Consider the following 20,476-nt stretch of genomic DNA (forward strand, 5'->3'; position numbering starts at 1 on the left):
ATTTTGGTTCCACCTCAGCTCATTTTGGTTCCACCTCAGCTACCCGGGCCCCCATACCGACACACCATAGCCGCTACACCACATCACAACGCCAAAGTTCTCGGTGGATCTTTTTCAAATTTGGACACCGTATTCAGCTACACCCCGGACACAATATCATCGATGAGATATTTCAACACGTGCTCTCAGCGCGCAGCGCTGAACTCATTTTCGTTTTTGTGTTCATTTCACCATTATAAGTAACTCTTCCTTATCTTCTCCAGTGTTTGGCGTTTATCTCCCTTCCTTCGTCTGGCTTTCCCGTTCAGTTGTAAGTTACTACACTGCGCTGTCCACTGCGCTGAGCGTCTTCGGATATTCCCGGGCGTTCTGTTACTGGTACTATTTTTAGAAGGTCAACGCAGTGTACAGAACGTAAATTGGACCCGTAAATTATCCTCACTGTAAAAGTGCAAAGGTCGAATCAATTTATAGCCACGCGAAAAATACACTGTCATCTATCTCTCTATAGATACGGCTTCTCTGTGTTTTTGTGTGTGTGTGTGTGCGAGTGTGTGTGTCTCTATGTAAGCAACACCTGTGCATTGTTCAGTTCTGTTTGTGATGTGGTCTGGCGGCTTTTGTGTAATTTTATGTACTGGCCTTCCTTTGAGAAGCCATAACTTGCTCAGTCCTGTTTGAGTGGAGTTCGCCTCCAAAGGTGATTAACACGGTTACATTCGTCGACAAGGATGGGACTCGATATGGTCAGGAATGGCATTATGGCCACTAAATCATTTTCGTGCTGTTCCCATTCCACGAATCTGGGAGGGACCTAAGCTTGGCGGGTCCATAGTTCGGACGGCTCTAAGTACTTCTTCCCGGCGAAGCCGGCTACCCGGCGAAGCGGGTATTCATTCTAGTAATATATATATGTGTATATCTGGTGTAAACCAGAAATATAAACTATGAAACCAGAATTTCTGGTGTAAACCAGAAATAGAAACTATGAATTCTGGTATCAACCAGAAACAATATTTGCCAGAAAGCAGGGAAAAAGGATTATTCTTATTCTGGTAGCAAACCAGAAAGCAGTGTAAAGAAGAAGGCACTAAAAAGAAAAGAAAATACAATTATAAACAACATGCCTTCTAAGTCACACATGTCATAATACAAAGCATAACCCAATGAATGTATCATTTGTCAAAATAATCATGACAAATATAGACAAGTAACAATACAGCCAAAATCCTGCAGACACAGCATTCTCTGAAAGAGAATCCACAGTGAGTTAAGCAACTCCACAACAGCTAATGTCAAGGGAAGTAACCAACATCTTCCCTTAGGCCTAAGCCTTGCATAGGAAAATGCTCTACATAAATTAAACAACTGCATGAACCACAACTGCAAAATAATTGTTATTATTAAGCGTGTTCATCGCCATGAAGACAAATCTTCATCGAGTTGAATAATAACGACAAGAATAGGAAAGATAACTCAGGCATGGGGTAAGCGCAAGCTTCCATGCTTCAAAATGAAGCGTTAGACAACAGTCTATTACTTTACAGGGAAACGCGACTAAATCATATCGCTTTAGATTAAAAGTCTGCTATGCACCTATGCAACTGCACAAAATGTTAGGTGTGTTATCAGTCGCTAAGCTCTTCTGTAGGCAAACACACTTTAAGTGCAAGCGCGACTGCACACAATGTTCAGTTCTATCAGTCGCAAAGTTCTTCTGCAGGCAAGTGCCTTTAAAGTGCAACATGAGAATTAACAGTCAAAATTGTGCATCCTGTAGACAATATCTTCCTATTGTCTGAGATCTTAACTCAGAAGAGCTCTATCATTCTCATGCCTGAATTCATCAAAGGAATGATAATCAAAACTCATAAGATTATGTACAGGTAAAAGGGTAATACAAATGAAGACTAGCAAAATATCAGAGTATGAAAATGCATGTGACAAACAGAGTAGAACCAGTAGAGTGACACAGGACAGAATACATAACATGACTGGCTCACACAAAGCCAGACAAAAGACAGGGAAGGTAAGCCATGTACCTGTGTATCAGGGGCGGACCTAGGGGAATGGGGGCGCTCTGACATCATTACACGGGGGACGCCGGTCAAAAATGGCGGACACTACTCTTACATCAGCCAATTAACCGTCAACGACATACGGCTTGAAATGCAGCAACATGATCAAACACATGAAACGTAACGCATCACAAAACTTCATAAAGCATGTCATTTTGTTGTACACTTCGCCTACAGAGTTACAGTTAGGCCAAAAAAAAAAATTTGTCTGTTTAGGGTAACCCGACCGACCCTATCGATTTGGCGCCGACCCAAAAACTTTTTTTTGATTTCAAAAAAAAAAAAAAAAAAAAAAGGTAAAAATGCTAAAAAGAGACATTTGGCGTTTCTTTCTCTCCCTTTCTCTCTGTTTTATTTATACGTTAGTTTTGAAACATGTATTCATCAAATATAAGAAGTGAATGTTCAGCCAACAAAGCATTTACAACAACAACAACAAAAAAAAAAAAACTTTACCTACCTACCGACCCTACTTTTTTTGGTCATGTTACCCTAAACAGACAATTTTTTTTTTTTGGCCTTACAGTACTGGAAACAAAGAGCGATCCTCAGCGAAGCGAAAACTGAGAACTGCTTTGTTCCTCAACAAACTGGCTACGAAACGGAATTCCGTCCAGCAAAGTATTCAAATCCCTTCTCATCGAAAACCGAAATCTGAGAAAGGTTCGACTTACCTTACCGGACTTCATCGTTATCTGTAAAACTGTCCTTGTAAAAAGGAGATCTAACATAGGTCTACTCGACTTAAAATATGGTGAGACAGGCTTTTCATCGAGTTCACTACCCAAAATATATGTGTCAACCATAATTCCCGTTCATCAATTGTAGGGGTTTCTGCGCCTAAATCGTAAATAGGTAGCTTTACGGGCCAATGGCACTGGGGGCTTAACTTTGGGCTTTTAACCGACTACTACTCAGACTTTACTGATCTCCAGGCATAATAATATGATAACATGGGGAAAAATGGCAACGATACACATGGGTCTTCTCGACACTAAAATATTGCGAGACAGGCTTTTCTCAGCGAAAACGAAACGTATGAGAACGAGTCTGCCTTACTTGATTCTTACGAGTCTTTAATTTACAAGACTCTAAAACAACTTTAGAATAACTGGTCATCAAATATTAGAAGTTATTAACGCTCAATTTCAGCGTCAAATCATAAAAGTAATTAGAAACTGATCTAGAAAACACATCTCTCCGCTAGATCAAAATGGCGTCATCAACTCTGACGCGAGACCGGTCGGACATCGCCCGGGACCAAATCAGCGTCAAAATGTACATATGCAAACATCATAGCATCAAATGAAACATAAGAATAAAGCATAAGGAATGAATAAAGCATAAGGAATGAATAAAGCATTTAGTTACTTACAGATTCTCCTCAGTGAGCACACTTGAAACAGTAAACACAAGAGCACAGGTTCACAAGTCGCGATAAATTTGGGCAGAGGTTCGACCGTTCACATCAACCGACACAATCGGAGCAACACACAGCTCGCTATCCCAAATCGCGTTCTCTGATCTAGCCTAAATGCTCTCCCTTTTAAAGGCTGATCACTTCCGATAGCCAATAGGAAGAATACCTAGGTGTCAGACAACGGGGGGCGTCGTCTTAAGATGCCTGCCCAATGGAAGGGATCGTTACCGAGGCATGAAGCCGTGTCGGTCGGGTGTCAAGCACCGGAAATATTACGCACACCGGATAAGGCTCATTAGTGTCAAAGCTGATACATAGAAGGGGGGGGGGGGGGGGGGGTAAGAGACTAAAACCTCCAAGCCACCAATTCTATAATGTGCCCTGTCAAAAGAAATGACACCCACTTGACAAAACGCCGTTCCAACGATACAGACAGGCTGGCGGCACATTACATAACGACCACCTAAATCTGAGATAAGAGATTAGAAATGCATCCGGTCGGCGTCTACCCTACGATAGTAAACACACAATAAAGTACAATGCACAAAGACAACCAGGTATTATTTAGTCACTCCTTAGGCACTGATGGTTAGAGGTTACGCTGCTGCTTCTCATCACTTCAAGTTAGGGATTTCTTAGCACAAAGGGCATTATTTAAATGTAAACCCAATGTGACTAGCACACACAGGGAATAGCTATAGACAGGGGAGGCAACTGGGTCGGGCAGGAGATAACACACACAAAGAGACGGGGCAGCCCACTTGGCTACACTAAAAAAAAAAAGAGGAAAAAAGAGGGGGAAACAAACCCACCTGAAAACACACACACATTTGCAGTTCACGTACATCTGCCACTGTGATATCGTTAAATAAGTCTTCAGAATGCCCTGCTAAGTTTACTGCTTTTTCGGTGTTACGAAAGCAGGTTTCGCCTAAAACCAGCTTTCGCATTCGATAGATAGAACTGTTGTTTCCCGGTCAAAATAAAAGAGGTACACTTATTTGAGGGAGAAAAGCATGTCAGTTACAGCCCTGAAAGTCTCACGTATGCTGCACTAGCCTGTGGCTATCGTGCCTCTGAAATATTTCACTAGCCATAGTAACAACGGACAAAATAAAGTGACTTCCAAAATTAAGTCACCGACCACAACTTATACACAGTTATATTTACTTTACTTTCATATTTTGAGCAAAGCCACACATCCACACTACCCGGACATAAACATCTAACAGATCGGGATGCCCAAAAACAGTGTAAACATCGGACTGCAATTCATATTTTTTCTTGCTCTTTGTTTTGTTGATGCTTTTTTTCTATAAATGTTGTGGCAAAATGATTCTCACAAAATAAATCAAGCACAATCATGCAAGTTGCTTACCAGCAAAATATTAGTGTACCTACTTCAAATGTAGGCATAACTTACCATAAGCTAAGCTTAACCTATCAGGATGGTAGTTTGTTTTGCAAGTTGGTACATGTATGTATTTTCAAGGAGTTTTTTTAAAAACAAAATGACAGAAACTTCTCTTTGAAAACAACAGCTTTTAACAAGTTGTGTCTTTACTCGCATTTGGTGGGTAGATTTACGTTTTTACTCGCCAGTTAATTGTTTCTACTTGCCATGGCGAGTAAAATACTCGCCACTTTCAGGGTTGCAGTTTCTTGCAAGTGAAGAAAATTGGTGATGAAATTCAATAGATTTCACTCCATAATTCGATTCCTTTTAAAATGTGCACAAGTAACACAGATGGTTTACGTTTTTTTCTCTCTTAACAGGTATGATCCCTGCGAAAGCTTTGAGAGTCCTGGTAAAAAAAATACTTATCCCAGTGTTTGTTAGTTTAGGAATACGGAACGAGCGAACCGAACAAAGAACGATAACTTAGTACAGTAGGTACAAATCCTACATTGCAAGCATTCATAGACCTCTACTTCTTCTTCTTCTTCTTCTGCGTTCGTGGGCTGAAACTCCCACGTACACTCGTGTTTTTTGCACGAGTGGAATTTTACGTGTATGACCGTTTTTTACCCCGCCATTTAGGCAGCCATACGTCGTTTTTGGAGGAAGCATGCTGGGTATTTTCGTGTTTCTATAACCCACCGAACTCTGACATGGATTACAGGATCTTTTTCGTGCGCACTTGGTCTTGTGCTTGCGTGTACACACGGGGGTGTTCGGACACCGAGGAGAGTCTGCACACAAAGTTGACTCTGAGAAATAAATCTCTCGCCGAACGTGGGGACGAACTCACGCTGACAGCGGCCAACTGGATACAAATCCAGCGCGCTACCGACTGCGCTACATCCCCGCCCCTATAGACCTCTACTCATCGCGCCACTCCTTTGTGGAACGGACTTACTAAAGGCAGAGGTAACACAAATTAAAAGATTACCAGTGACAGCTTCACAGTTCACAACTTCACAGAAACACACTAGTGCTAAACAATTAAGCAACCCGGATACACCACCTGCAACGCAGTATTCAAAAATTCACAAATGATTGAACTGCCCCAATAACTTTATTCATGTTTGTAGTAATCAAACACCGACATTCTTTTCTCCCCATCAGCTAGAAACCTTGGATTCACCCTTTCATCTGACATGACCTTTAACAGACATATATCTTTAGTCTGTAGAGCAGCTTATTTTGAGCTTCGTAAGATCAGCACCATTCGCCACACACTCTCCTCTCAAACAACTAACACTCTTGTCTGTGCCTTTGTTCTTTCTAAACTCGACTACTGCAACTCTCTTCTCTCTGGCTGTCCTCTGTATCTCCTGCATAAACTACAAAAAGTCCAAAACTCGGCAGCACGCCTCATTCTGAAAGCACGAAAACGAGATCACGCAACACCACTTCTTCACACGCTGCACTGGTTACCTATTCAAGCCCGCATTGACTACAAACTGTCCACCCTCTGCTTTAACTTCTTTTCTGGCTCGTCTCCTGCTTACTTCTCTGAACTCCTCACCGTCTATTCTCCAGCAAGACAACCCCGTGGCTCTTCTGACTGTCGCATCTTCACCATTCCACACACCAAAACCAAAACATACGGACAACGCACTTTTACTTTCTGCGCACCCACACACTGGAATTCTCTCCCCTTTCACATCCGCCACTCTCAGTCACCCCAAGCATTCAAACGAGCACTTAAAACGCACCTCTTCAAGAAATACAACCCCTGATTTTGTTTTCTCAGTCCATCAGTAGGCTACATGTAGTGTATTTGTTGTTTTAGTGATAATGTGATAATGTGTATACACATTTAGGGCTGTTTTTCAGTATTAATAACATGTTCTGTTTGATTAAGGGTATTCAGCTGGTATTTCCTTGTTTTTACTACCTATTTTATTCATGTTTTTATTACTTAATTAGTGGAAGAATCTGTTGTAATGTATGTTTTTAATCAAGCGTTGCTGACTATGAATGTAGATGTAAATGCTTGTATAACTGTGTTTGAATTTTAAATGTGTCAAGCGCAAAGAGCATAATTGTAAAGTTATGATGTTGCGCTATATAAATGCTCATTTATTATTATTATTATTATTATTATTATTATTATTAATCAGGCCTTTTCTCCATGCTACCCACCCAACTTTGTTTGAGGTTAGGATCTTACTACAACGTGTTTAATTTCAGTTAAGAAAATGAGACGTTCAAGTTTAAGAAAAATGTTTGAAAATAAAAGGGCACATAACCCAAACAGCAAGGCGCAGATAATCATTTTGTTGGCAAGCATGAAGAATATCTGTTATATGTATTTGCAATGTGTCTCACCCAGCGCTCTTGGCCGAGGTGTACGAGAAAGTTACCAACAAGGTGGGAGCCAGCCACTGTGTTAGATTGGTTGACATTGAGATTTTTGTGATTTAAACCAATAAGACCCCGCAGTTTGTTCTCACCCGTTTGGGTGGCACCCACTTTAGCTTCGTGGACCTCAGCCCTGGTAACAGTCAGCAGTGGGTTTTATCTCCCCTACCTGTAATTATCCCACTGTATTTATTCCGAAAACGGCACTGTTGCCGTTTGAACTTTGTCCTACAAAATCGGTTCAATTCTTCTCGGACAGCCAAAGAGACTGTGCGTGGTTTGTCGCACACGGTAGGTCCTCTGAGGCATCATCCCTTATCTCTGAGGCGACATCCTGGTGAGCTTAATAACAGTCAGATTTAGATATCGACTTGCTCACCCGTCCGGGACGAGGCTGTTTGTCTAGTCATAGTTGAGATTTGTCAATGTTCAATGTACATGATTTATTGTAAGTTGTGTTCATCGAACGCAGAAGAAGAAGAAGAAGAAGAAGAAGAATAATTGTAAGTTGTGCATCTATTGCATCATATTGTCCATAAGGGGAGAATGTGTTGCTGTTAGTTAAGTGTTATGTCATTTTTGTTAGGATATATATGTATTTCATGTTTAAATAGTATGGTTTTTATTCATAGTTAATATGTAAAGCGCGGAGAGCACAGTTTACTGTGGTTCGCGCTATATAAGCTCTCTAAATATTATTATTATTATTTAAGTTATTGAGACATCCCAGTGCACTAAGGGATTTATAGAGCAAATCGAGAAAATTCATTATTAAACAAAGCGCATAGCGCTGAGTTCAATAATTATTTTTGAGATTTGCTCTATAAATCCCTTAGTGCACTGGGATTGTTTCAATAACGATATTGTCAGTACCGCCAGAGAAAAAAGAAGATTCAAAACGCACATTTTGCAACGCGCATTTGGATAGGCGTAACTGTGTGGTCAGGTTTGTGTCAGATCTACTTTTGTGTGGGCTGTCTCAAGTGTGTCGTGCTTTCGTCACACGCAAACTCTTGTTTTAATTTCTGTTCATAAATTCCAGAGTAGCGTTAAGCTAAAAAGTGATGATCTTTCATACAGACCTCATTTAAACTCGGAGAAAGGACTGTGCTCTTAGTTATTTGCGATTCGAAACCTTCATCGAGCTTCGACAGATTGACTGTGCAGAGTGTTGCCCCTTGAATTGACTCCAAGGCCACGGTTAGCACATTTTCAAAGTAAATGTGGTATGTTTCTCGTGTTGTATCTTCACTCATCGGGGAGTCTGGTACTATATATGAACGGTAAGAATGCTCTGAACTCTACACGTATTATATCCCCATCGTTTGTTTGTTCACATTTGCCCAACATGTTAATTTGCTGCGGGGTTTATGTCGTCTGCTAGGCGGCTAGGGCAATCGAACCACTGAACTGCAGTCTCATTTCAAAAAAAAAAAAATTGCTCGTCTGCACGCAGGAGGCAGGCTGGTAATAAGTTTTATACATGGTAAGAACGTTCTTAACCCTACACGATTTCGATTCCGATTGTTGTTGCCTTGAAATAATAATTCGGAAACCATTTATTTACTGAACTGATGCAGTCGCATTTCAGTAGCTGGTACGTTATCGGAATAACACTTGTGTTTTCCGTTTGCCGCTGGGAATGTTATACTAACTCATCATTTGGTAATGTGGTTAATAAGCTACATGCCACTAACACGGCATATGAGAAGAATCTTTGCAAGTCAAAACGAGAAGAGACCATTGTGGAAGAGACACAGCCGCTTCTATATTTAGATCAGTGGGATTCAACTGTGGCACAGGCGCCTGCGATCTGTCAGAAAAAAACCACTTCTGCTTTGAGCCGCAGGAAATGTATGGTTATTTTTTGGTAAAATGGAGAATATAAGCTACATGTCATTAATTCATTCTGAGGATGAGAGTACAATCTCGCTTTGGCAAAAGGCGTAAGAATACGCTCTGTGGAAAAGTTAGCGCACTCCAAGAGTGCGCGAACAGTTTTAGCGCATCGCCATTAGCCAATCAACTGGTTCACATCAGTCATGTGTTACCAGTACTTACTGACAATTATTATTAATATTATTATAGGACAAAACGATTCCCCCATGATCATTCTTGATACAGTTCTAACCATCTACCACCTAAACGAATCAGGTTTTGCCACACCGTGCCAAATCTGACTTGTTTAGCAAGTGACAAAAAATAATAACCCAAAACGCGTATTTTGCCATGGTGACCCCCTTGGTGAAACTGAGTTGTGCTCACGTCAAGTTTAACACGTGAAGACCGTCAATATGTGCTCACGTCAAGTTTAATACGAGAAGACCGTCAATATGTGCTCACGTCAAGTTTAACACGTGAAGACCGTCAATATGTACTCACGTCAAGTTTAACACGTGAAGACTGTCAATATGTGCTCACGTCAAGTTTAACACGTGAAGACCGTCAATATGGTACTCACGTCAAGTTTAACACGTGAAGACCGTAAATATGTACTCACGAGGAAGCCAGATAGACATTCTTTCCATAGACACTATTTTTAAAGCTCCTTTATTAAACTAAATCTTAAAAAATGGATTGTTTAAAAAAGAAAAGGTGGCTTAACTTTGGGGCTCTAGTATATGACAGGTCTCTCTGTCATATGTCTTTCTGTCAGTCTGTCTGAGTGTCTTTTAAATTGTAATATTGCTATTTCATATGTTACGTGGATTTCCATTGGTCAATTGGGCAAAACTGAGCTCAGTGCAAAAGTGATATCGACGACATTTCCGTCGATATCAGTTTTGATATCGACGACCTCTTTATTGCTTCCCCACTTCAAAAACAAAAACACCTAAATTTAAAAACAAACAAATATATATGAAAATGTAATTATCCCAGAATTTAGTTGAGCAAGTGACTAAAGACTTTTTGAAAGAAAAGACATTTTGAAAAACTGAAAAGTAGCCTACAAGAAAAGAGTGAACAAAAAGAAATAATAATCAGAGGGAGGGATATGGAACAGCCAAAACTGAGACAAATACTTTTGTAATTTCTTTACAGTAAATACAAAATGTCCAGAGAATTAGCAATATATCTAACATTGACTGACTGTGTGATGATATCTTCTGCTATTGGTCTATTTCGACAGTGATATCAAAATCTCGACCTCCGGTCTCGATTTTGATATCACTGTCTCAACAGACCATAGCAGAAGATATCATCACACAGTCCGTCAATATTGGGTAATATTATAAAAGATCGTCTTAAAAACTCACCGCCTAGGGTAGAGAGTGGCCGAAGGACTGTATTTACTTCCTATCCCACTGTCAATGCCACTTCAGCTGCTGTGACCGTCCTTCTGGCTGCGCGTCCACTGTACTAAAGTTTGAAACCACGGCCAATTAATATAATAGACAGCTCTCTCTCATCCATACACCCTTTCCCTCCCTCGCCCCGCATCCCTACCCCTAATTGTTGGGGTTTTATTAGTGTTTCGTGTAATATGTAATTTTGTTTCACGATCTTCAAAGGATATTCGCAATTCAATGGGCGTAAATAATGATTGCCATTTCCCCTTCCACCGGGTGTGTGTGCGTGCGTGTGCGTGCGTGTGCGTGCATGCGTGCGGACTGCCGATTGATGCACAACAAAACCCATAAACAAGTCGCGTGAGGCGAAAACACAACATTTTGTCAAGCTGTCGAACTCACAGAATAAAACTGAACGCAATGCAATTTTCCCAGCAAGACCGTATACTCGTAGCATCGTCAGTCCACCGCTCATGGCAAAGGCAGTGAAATTGACAAGAAGAGCGGGGTAGTAGTTGCGCTGAGAAGGATAGCACGCTTTTCTGTACCTCTCTTCGTTTTAACTTTCTGAGCGTGTTTTTAATCCAAACATATCATATCTAATGTTTTTGGAATCAGGAACCGACAAGGAATAAGATGAAAATGTTTTTAAATTGATTTCGAAAAATTAATTTTGATCATAATTTTTATATTTTTAATTTTCAGAGCTTGTTTTTAATCCAAATATAACATATTTATATGTTTTTGGAATCAGAAAATGATGAAGAATAAGATGAACGTAACTTTGGATCGTGTTATAATTTTTTTTTATTTTTTTTACAATTTTCAGATTTTTAATGACCAAAGTCATTAATCAATTTTTAAGCCACCAAGCTGAAATGCAATACCGAAGTCCGGCCTTCGTCGAAGATTGCTTGGCCAAAATTTCAATCAATTTGATTGAAAAATGAGGGTGTGACAGTGCCGCCTCAACTTTTACAAAACGCCGGATATGACGTCATCAAAGGTATTTATCGAAAAATATAAAATATATCTGGGGATATCATTCCCAGGAACTCTCATGTCAAATTTCATAAAGATCGGTCTAGTAGTTTGGTCTGAATCGCTCTACACACACACACGCACAGACAGACAGACACACACACACACACATACACCACGACCCTCGTCTCGATTCCCCCTCTATGTTAAAACATTTAGTCAAAACTTGTAAATGTAATTAGGAGACACGGCCTGGGGTGCTCAGATCTAGAAAAAGGATTTCCGGCATCATCAAAAACAATCACCGCGGTGCAACCAGCTCTGTCTCGGAAAGCACACATTTCGATAAATGGCATAAAGTGCTATTCGGCGTACATGCGCATGCTATGACAAAGTTAATTCAATTCTTCCATTGTAATTGTTTACTGACTATGTAGCCCCATATCCCAAGCTTAAACGTGAATAAAGGTAGTGGCATTTATGGGATGAATAACAGTGATTTAGTTCTTTCATCATCCGTATGATTTTGCAAAAATCACCTTGCACTATTAACCCACACAAAATTCTTTGTTGCAAACAATACTCATTGTAAATTAACTTTAAGCCGCACTCGTAAACATGATAACGAAATGTGTTAATTCACACGCGAAATGTACTAACAACAGCCCACCATGCGCGTCAGTGTAAAAGGGCCGGAGGTGCCCCCGTGCGAGGACGCACGCATACACCTTCGCACGCGCGAATGCTCAAACACAACATGCACACACACGCATTCTCTCACACACGTACAGAAACATGCACACACACACACACACACACACACACACAAACACACACACACACACACACACACACGCACACACACACACACACACACACACACACGCACACACCCACACACACACGCGCACACACGCACACACACGCAAGCACGCACACAAACCGGGCGTGAATGATAACAGAAGTAAAATTTCATCAGTCTTAGCTTTTAATCGTCAGTTTCTCTCAAAAACAAAAACAAAAATAATTTCTGCCTTGTTGAGTCATTTTTCAGTTTTTGCATTTTGTCAAATTTTACTAAATGTTTTAACATAGACTGGGAACAGAGACGATGGTCGTGGCGAATATGTGTGTGTATGTGTATGTGTTTGTGAATGTGTTTGCGAATGTGTGTATACAACGTCAACCTCATGTAAGATTCTCCGACGACGCAAGAAACAGATGCTTATATGGCAGGATGATCGTTTCAGGTAATCTTCTCTTTTGTATGCATGGTTTCCCTTCACTGTACTAAATATATATGTATATATTCTAGAGGAATACCCGGCTTCGCCGGGTGAATTGCGAGACAGAGTATGCAGCGTGGCGGTTCGCCGGCTTAGAGCGCGTGTTGAAAATGTTCATCCACCAGTTTGTGCCCGGGGTCCACCTGAATATGCCCACCAAATTTGATGCAGAATATTTACGATGGGAGGGGTAGTATATTATATTAGTGGCAATATTTTGAAGATGCGGGGAGGGATTTTGTACACGAATTGCAATACTTAGATGTACTACCTGTGCAGAAAAGGGATGTGCAAAAAAGCGCTGCTTTTGTGTGGCGGAAGTGAAAGAAGTGAAGAAGTAGAGCCAAACAAAAAAGTGTTTATTTTCGTAATTCGTATCGCGAAACAGAGTATTTATTCACCGCGGTTCACCGCAACACAAACACACACCAAATACACACACACACACACACACACACACACACACACACACACACACACACACATACAGACACACACACACACATACACACAGAGAAGCCGTATATATATATAGATATATATAGAGATAGGTGACAGTGGATTTTTTGCGTGGCTATAAATAGATACGACCTTTGCACTTTTACAGTGAGGACAACGGGTGCAAGGAAAATGTTCTGGACAGTGACCTTCTAAAAATAGTAACGGGAATACCTGAAGCTGCTTGTCATACCGTAGCATTCTGATCAGTCATCGCTCAACGGCTATCGCCAGTTATCTCAGAGAATGAGCCGTACTCATTTTGACCTGAGTTGAGGATGATACCGTAGCTGTGATTGGAAGATCAAACTTCAGATTTTGAAGAAGCTCTTTCTCATTCAGTATTCTTGCAAATACCGTACGGGATTGACCCCACACGAAGGAAGAGAGATAAACGCGCAAAACACTGGAGAAGATAAGGAAGAGTTACTGGGAATAGATGTACAGAAAAACCAAAATCGGTTCACCGCGCCGCGCTTAGAGCACGTGTTCAAAATGTTCATCGACCAGATTGTGTCCGGGGTCTACCTAAATATGCCCACCAAATTTGAAGCAGATTCATCGAGAACTTTGGCCGTGCATCGCGAACACACACACACACACACACACACACACACACACTAACACACACACACACACACACACACACACAAGTCGTATATATATATATATAGATAATATAATATAATATAATAATATGATATGATATAATAATAATAATATATAAGATATATAAGAAGATAAGATAGAATATAGATAGATATATAAACAGTGTGTGTGTGTGTGTGTGTGTGTGTGTGTGTGTGTGTGTGTGTGTGTGTGTGTGTGTGTGTGTGTGTGTGTAGATCGATTCCGAATATCCAACGTGAACAACAATTGGGGCTGAAAACTGGGATGGTTGTTGCACATACCCTCAACCTTCTTGAAGACCTCAACAGCCATCCCAGTTTTCAGCCTGTCCCTGTACACATCCATACCCCACACTAACGGACTCAAAGCCCTTACATTCTTTCTGGATCGTCGTCCCACTGATTCTGCCTACCCACCAACCACAACACTTGTTCGCCTGCCTGAGCTTGTTCTCACTTTGAACACTTTTGAGTTTGACGGACAGGTGTTTGAGCAGATCAGCGGAGTCGCCACGGGTACGAAGATGGGACCCAGTTATGCATGTCTTTTCATGGGTCATCTTGAGCACCTCATTCTACAGTCTTATTCTGGCCCAGTTCCAGAACTGTACAAGAGGTTCATCGACGATGGTTTGGGTGCCACTTCTCTGTCTGAACCCCTCCTTCTCGATTTCATTCACTTCATCCAAGCATTCCATCCCAGCATCAAGTTCACATTCAACATCTCTTCCTCATCTGTGGTCTTTCTTGACATCTCCATCTCCATCTTGCATGGTCGCTTCACCACCTCTGTCTTCTACAAAGAAACTGACGCGCATAAATACCTTGATTTCAACTCTTCTCATCATCCTGCCAACAAAAGCAGCATTCCTTTCTCTCAATTCCTTCGTCTTCGGAGGCTCTCCTCTGAAGACGACGACTTCCACCAACAACAGTCTGTCTTGATGACGTCTTTCTTTTTGGCCCGCAACTACCCTGAGGCACTCGTCCGTGACGCCCTTCTGCGTGTTACCCAGGTCTGTCGAGAGTCCGCCCTCAGTCCTACACCATCTAGGGACAGTGACAGACCCGTCGTTTCCCTACTGTTTCATCCCCACAACATGCCAGTAAGCAGAATCCTGAAATCAAACTGGCACATCCTTCAAGGAAGTGACTCTGTTGGTTCGATCTTTGCTCAAAAACCACTCTGTGCTTTCAGAAAAGACCGCAGCGTTCGCGACCTCTTGGTGAGATCCCGTCTTCGCAGTCCCACCAACCCCACAGCCCCTGGGACATTTCCTTGTTCTAAACGAAATTGCAAATCTTGTCCCTTCCTCCACTCTGACACCTGCCTCCAAGGCCCTCGTGGCTCCTTCACGGTCAAGAGAACGTTTGACTGTCAAAGTCACAACGTTGTCTATGCGATCGTCTGCCTCTCTTGTCGCCAGATTTATATCGGAGAAACCGCGCGCACCCTCGAGGTGCGTTTCTCCGAGCATCTGGCCGACATCCGTCATTCCCGCAATAGGCCAGTATCCCTTCATTTCACCCCCGTTAATCACTCACTTGATCATGTCAGAGTCATGGCTCTGTGGCAAGTACGTGGCGATTCCTTTGAGCGCAAACTCAGGGAGTCCCACATCATATCATCCCTCGGCACTACCTGCCCCGATGGAATTAACATCCGCCGTTAATTCCTTCATCTAAACCTTCCCCCCGCTGTTCCACCTTGTGTGTGTGTGTGTGTGTGTGTGTGTGTGTGTGTGTGTGTGTGTGTGTGTGTGTGTGTCCGCACGGGTACGTGAGTCTCCTCTTTCGTTCCCATTCATCCCCCTCCCCTCCACATTTTGTTTGGTCTACGGACCTCAAAACTGCCGCTTTTCAACTCTAACTTTTTCTTGCCTGTGTAAAGCCGAGCGGTCTTAGCTTCACATTAACTCTAACTGTCTGTGTCTGTGTCTTAGATGTTATACGTGTTTGAAGGTCATTTGTCAGGATGGCAATCACACGACAGGACAAACAGACATACAGAATATAAACTCAAGAAGAGGCAGGTGAAGTTCAAAATTGTATTGAATCAAAACAAATCATGAAAACAACTCAATACAAGGCGTAGGTTCTTTTCAGAAAGTATATATCTGTACATTGGTTCACTCTATTCCTGTAATTTTCCTACTACTTAAACATATATTCTAAGTCCTAAAATGGTTGAAAATTTTGGCATGACCCGTAGGTACCCTTCGAAAAATACGCTACTGAAAACAATATTCTAAGTCCTAAAATGGCTGAAAATTTGGGCATGACCCGCAAGAACCCTCAGCAGAAATACGCTACTGAAAAAATTCCTATGTCCTAAAATGGCTGAAAATTTGGGCAGGGGTTCGGGGCCTGAGTAAAAATAAAGTAAAAGAGTAAAGCGACGCCACTTTACTCGCCGTGTGGTAACCTGGGACTGCGGAACGTTTGTTATTAACCCTGTAGTTAGGTCCAGATCCTTACTCCCGTGACCATTCTCTGGCTGCAAAAGTTTGACGATTGATTTGACTTCTACGGACCCTTTAGAACAAAATTAGACCCCCCTACACCTTCGAAAAATGCTGGCATTTTTCACCAGAGGCCAAAATCCAAGATGGCCGCCAGCGCTATCTGGAAAAATCAAGTTTTGAACCAAAGCACCTAGAATTATGTACAAAGACACTTTTTCGGGTGAGTTGACGACGAGGATTCCGATTCTGATATTAGTTTGACGTTACGACATCATTTGGCCCTAATAATTTAAGATGGCCACCATCCAGTAGAGCGAAACATCCTCCATTAGGATCTATTGCAGTAAAGCAATTGTTGAATGCATGACAAGAGAACTTAGTACACTTCTAAATAACCTCTGTATAATAACTGTAACATGAACAGTTTTCAGTTGAAACCAATTACAAACTGTGAATAATAATCGTTTTACTCTGAAAATGGCACTTTTTCGGCCCATTCTTTGGACAAAGATGACAACAACACAGTTGATACACATTTAGAAGTCACCAATTGTGCTTTTATGTCCTTCCTTTCAGTGCTATGAAATCGATGAATCAATATGACATTGGTGAGATAAATTAGTCCGAATCAGAGCATGCTGCCTCGCTAGATTCTGAATCGTCATATTCCAATGCATTCTCCCTCCTCTGTACATCATCATCATCATCATCATCTTCCTCATTGCTCTCATCTTCCTCGCTCTCTTCAGCTGGCCCTTGTGCAGGTAGGTGCATAGGTAGGTGTATCGGGAGAGCAGGTTGCGTGTGGCGGACAGGGCGACAGCGACCACCCACCAGCTCCCAGCCGTTTCCAAGTGGCGTGGGGTGGTTCTTCAGGAAGGGATGACGCACTAGATATGCCAAGTAGTTTGCACGGAGGCAGTGTTGGCGTAGGCTGTCTGCATCTGGAGGCAGACGGATGAATGCTTTGTTTTTCAGTGCCTTCCACTTTGCTGCACGGGCCTCAGCCATGGTGCTACTCTTGTTGTCGCCATAGATTGCATGTCGCGTGAATTGGAAGAGCTCCTCTAGCACCTCCTCCTCAGGGTCAAGGCTATCTCCGCACTTCAAGAGTTGCCGTCGGGCCACAGCGCTCTTTGCAACCCGGTCAAACACTGACGTCTTACCCTTGCCGTAGAAACCTGAGTTGGCATCACAGCCTGTCATACAGTGAAGCTGCACAATACAGTCTGCCATCTCGTCAGTCACCAGGCCACGGCAGAAGACCGTCTCCTGCTTCCTCTTGATGCAGAGGATTCCTGGCAGCTGCTGTGAGATGACTGCAGCCGCGACATAGGCATCCGTATCAGCGGCATCAATGACAACAGGGCCACTGTAACCTGATTCGCGCAGAACTGCATATGTGGAAAAGAGGACAGTGTCAGCCTCAGACTGCTCAAAGCTATAGTTCTCCAATGGTTGCTGGGTTGACAAGTTGGTGCAGTGGGGGCCAACAGAGTAGACAATCTCTGCATCAACACTCTGTGCAAAGTCTCTCAGGTAGTCACATATAAGCTTTTGTAGCCGCTCCTTGTTGCTGACACTACACAGCAGCGTTTTGAACGCGTGGGCAGAGGGGAAGGGGTCGCTCAATTTCATGTAGGTGTTGGGGACATGTGCTTGACCCTGTACCCGCAGGTCTCGCTCATCATCTTTGGTTGAGTATGTTGCGTTGTACGGGTCGTTCACACATATAATACGTTCAGCATGACCATGACGGGCAATGATGATGGATGACACCTTGTGGGCGTAGTCTGACCACGTGTATGGGGTACCATCTTGCGTCTGTCGATCCTCTGTTGATGGCGTTGCCATCCTCCAGATCATGCCCATGTCGATGAGAGCGATGTAGGGATCCTGCAGCTCTACAGGTTGCAGAGAGAGCCTATGGATGAGCTTGCTCTTTTGTGTCTTCCTGTATGTGCCGTTTGGGTTGAATAAGGCCTCACACTCCTCGACAACACGATGTTCCAACAACTCGGAGAGGTCCACAAGTTGACTGACCTCAACCAGGTCGATTACTGCCTTGAGAGCGCTCCGTTCCATCTCAGCAGCTCTCGCCTTGAGTTCCTCCCCGGGCTTCTCCAAGTCGGGCATCTTGGCAAACGTCAAGCGTTTGCTCAGAGGGACGGGTGCATGGAGGGAGGTATTCTTACTGAACACCCTCTCTCGCAAGAAGCTGGTCAGCTTTTCCTCCCCTGCAGCATGGGCTGACTTGGAATCCGCAACCAGCTCATCAGAGGCAGGCATGGCTGACTGTAGCATGCGGAGGGTGGGTGAGGAAGGGTCAAACGGAAATGAGTCAAACTCATGCATGCATGCGACCAGGTCCTGCACACACTGCTCATCTTCTCGCATCCGTTTTGGGCCGCATTCCGTGTGCTTTCTGTTGGCTTTTTTTCGGTTGGCCATGACGTTATGAGCTGCACGAATCCTGGCCACATTGTTCACATTTCTCGAGTGCACCAGCAGCTGCTTCTCATTTTGGAGAATGGAGAGCCAGCCAGATTTCATTTTGCTGCCCTTGTTCATGGTGCATTCGATCCACATGTCCCAGGCCATGTTGGAGTAAGGGTTTCCTGTGATGGATTGAGCAAAGTCAGTACGAAGAAAGGCGACCTGATCAGCTTGGAGAGACTTGTATCTCTGAGGATCTTCAGGTTCTCCCTAGTCTCACCACCCAGGTCAGACGTGAGCCTCCCCTGCACTAGCTGACTCATAAGCGCCTAATACATAAGCCTCAAGCAACGCAGTCCCCTCTTGTAATGTTTGCCTTGCAGCGCACGATCAACGGAGCCCTCAGCAATAACTCCTCCCGCCACGAGTACGTCCCCCAGCTCACTCCCCTTGTAGCATTTGTAGATAGCACTCATCATCACACACTGTGTATGGAAGGGACCAAGAAAGGGCACAATGTCACGGTATTTGTTTGGGTTCTCGGACTTGAGCAGGGTGATGAGGACGAACACGGGATGGTCTCCCACTAAGAAGGCAAAGGGCATCTTTGTCCAAAGAAAGGGCCGAAAAAGTGCCATTTTCAGAGTAAAACGATTATTATTCACAGTTTGTAATTGGTTTCAACTGAAAACTGTTCATGTTACAGTTATTATACAGAGGTTATTTAGAAGTGTACTAAGTTCTCTTGTCATGCATTCAACAATTCGTCAATTGCTTTACTGCAATAGATCCTAATGGAGGATGTTTGCTTGAAGGACAAAAGTTACGTTTTCGCTCTACTGGATGGTGGCCATCTTAAATTATTAGGGCCAAATGATGTCGTAACGTCAAACTAATATCAGAATCGGAATCCTCGTCGTCAACTCACCCGAAAAAGTGTCTGTGTACATAATTCTAGGTGCTTTGGTTCAAAACTTGATTTTTCCAGATAGCGCTGGCGGCCATCTTGGATTTTGGCCTCTGGTGAAAAATGCCAGCATTTTTCGAAGGTGTAGGGGGGTCTAATTTTGTTCTAAAGGGTCCGTAGAAGTCAAATCAATCGTCAAACCTTTGCAGCCAGAGAATGGTCACGGGAGTAAGGATCTGGACCTAACTACTGTTAGTTCAGTCCACAGGGCGGAGTCCGGTATACCATTTAGACACTTAAGCCAGGTTGGATGCTCAGACCCCGGAGAACAACTTAGAGATGACAACAAATACTTTGTACTAGGTTGGGACCCTCCCACAACCGTTCGGTACTAAGGTTGGGACCCTCCCACAACCTTTTCCACAGGCACAGAAGCAATGCTGTAACTCTAAGTGGGAAGTCCGGTATACCATTTAGACACTTAAGCCAGGTTGGTTGCCAAGACTCCCACCGAACCTAAAACTAAAGGGGGGAGTTTACGTCCTCTCAGAAAAAACCCACCGAACCAATGAATCTAGGGGTCCTTAACGTCCTCACAGGAAATTTTCCTTTTAGGGACGTGAGTTGATGATACGCTTTAAAAACAAAAAAATAAAATAAAAAACAAAAAACAAA

The 20,476-nt window shown here is 42.8% G+C and overlaps 1 protein-coding gene across 2 annotated transcripts in view; it reads right to left on the bottom strand.

Moving 5' to 3' along the window:
• The window catches only part of LOC138983624 (uncharacterized), a 63,237-nt gene extending 52,533 nt beyond the window's left edge, over window positions 1-10,704 (bottom strand). The window contains exon 1 of one of the 2 annotated variants that reach the window (XM_070356907.1): window positions 10,567-10,704. The gene's annotated coding sequence lies outside the window, so the exon portion shown is untranslated. The remainder of the gene's footprint in view (window positions 1-10,566) is intronic. The other variant, XM_070356914.1, reaches the window with a different exon arrangement.
• Window positions 10,705-20,476: the final 9,772 nt, after the last annotated feature.

This window comes from Littorina saxatilis, linkage group LG1 (genome assembly GCF_037325665.1).
Source record: "Littorina saxatilis isolate snail1 linkage group LG1, US_GU_Lsax_2.0, whole genome shotgun sequence".
NCBI classification, from domain to species: Eukaryota; Metazoa; Mollusca; class Gastropoda; order Littorinimorpha; family Littorinidae; genus Littorina; species Littorina saxatilis.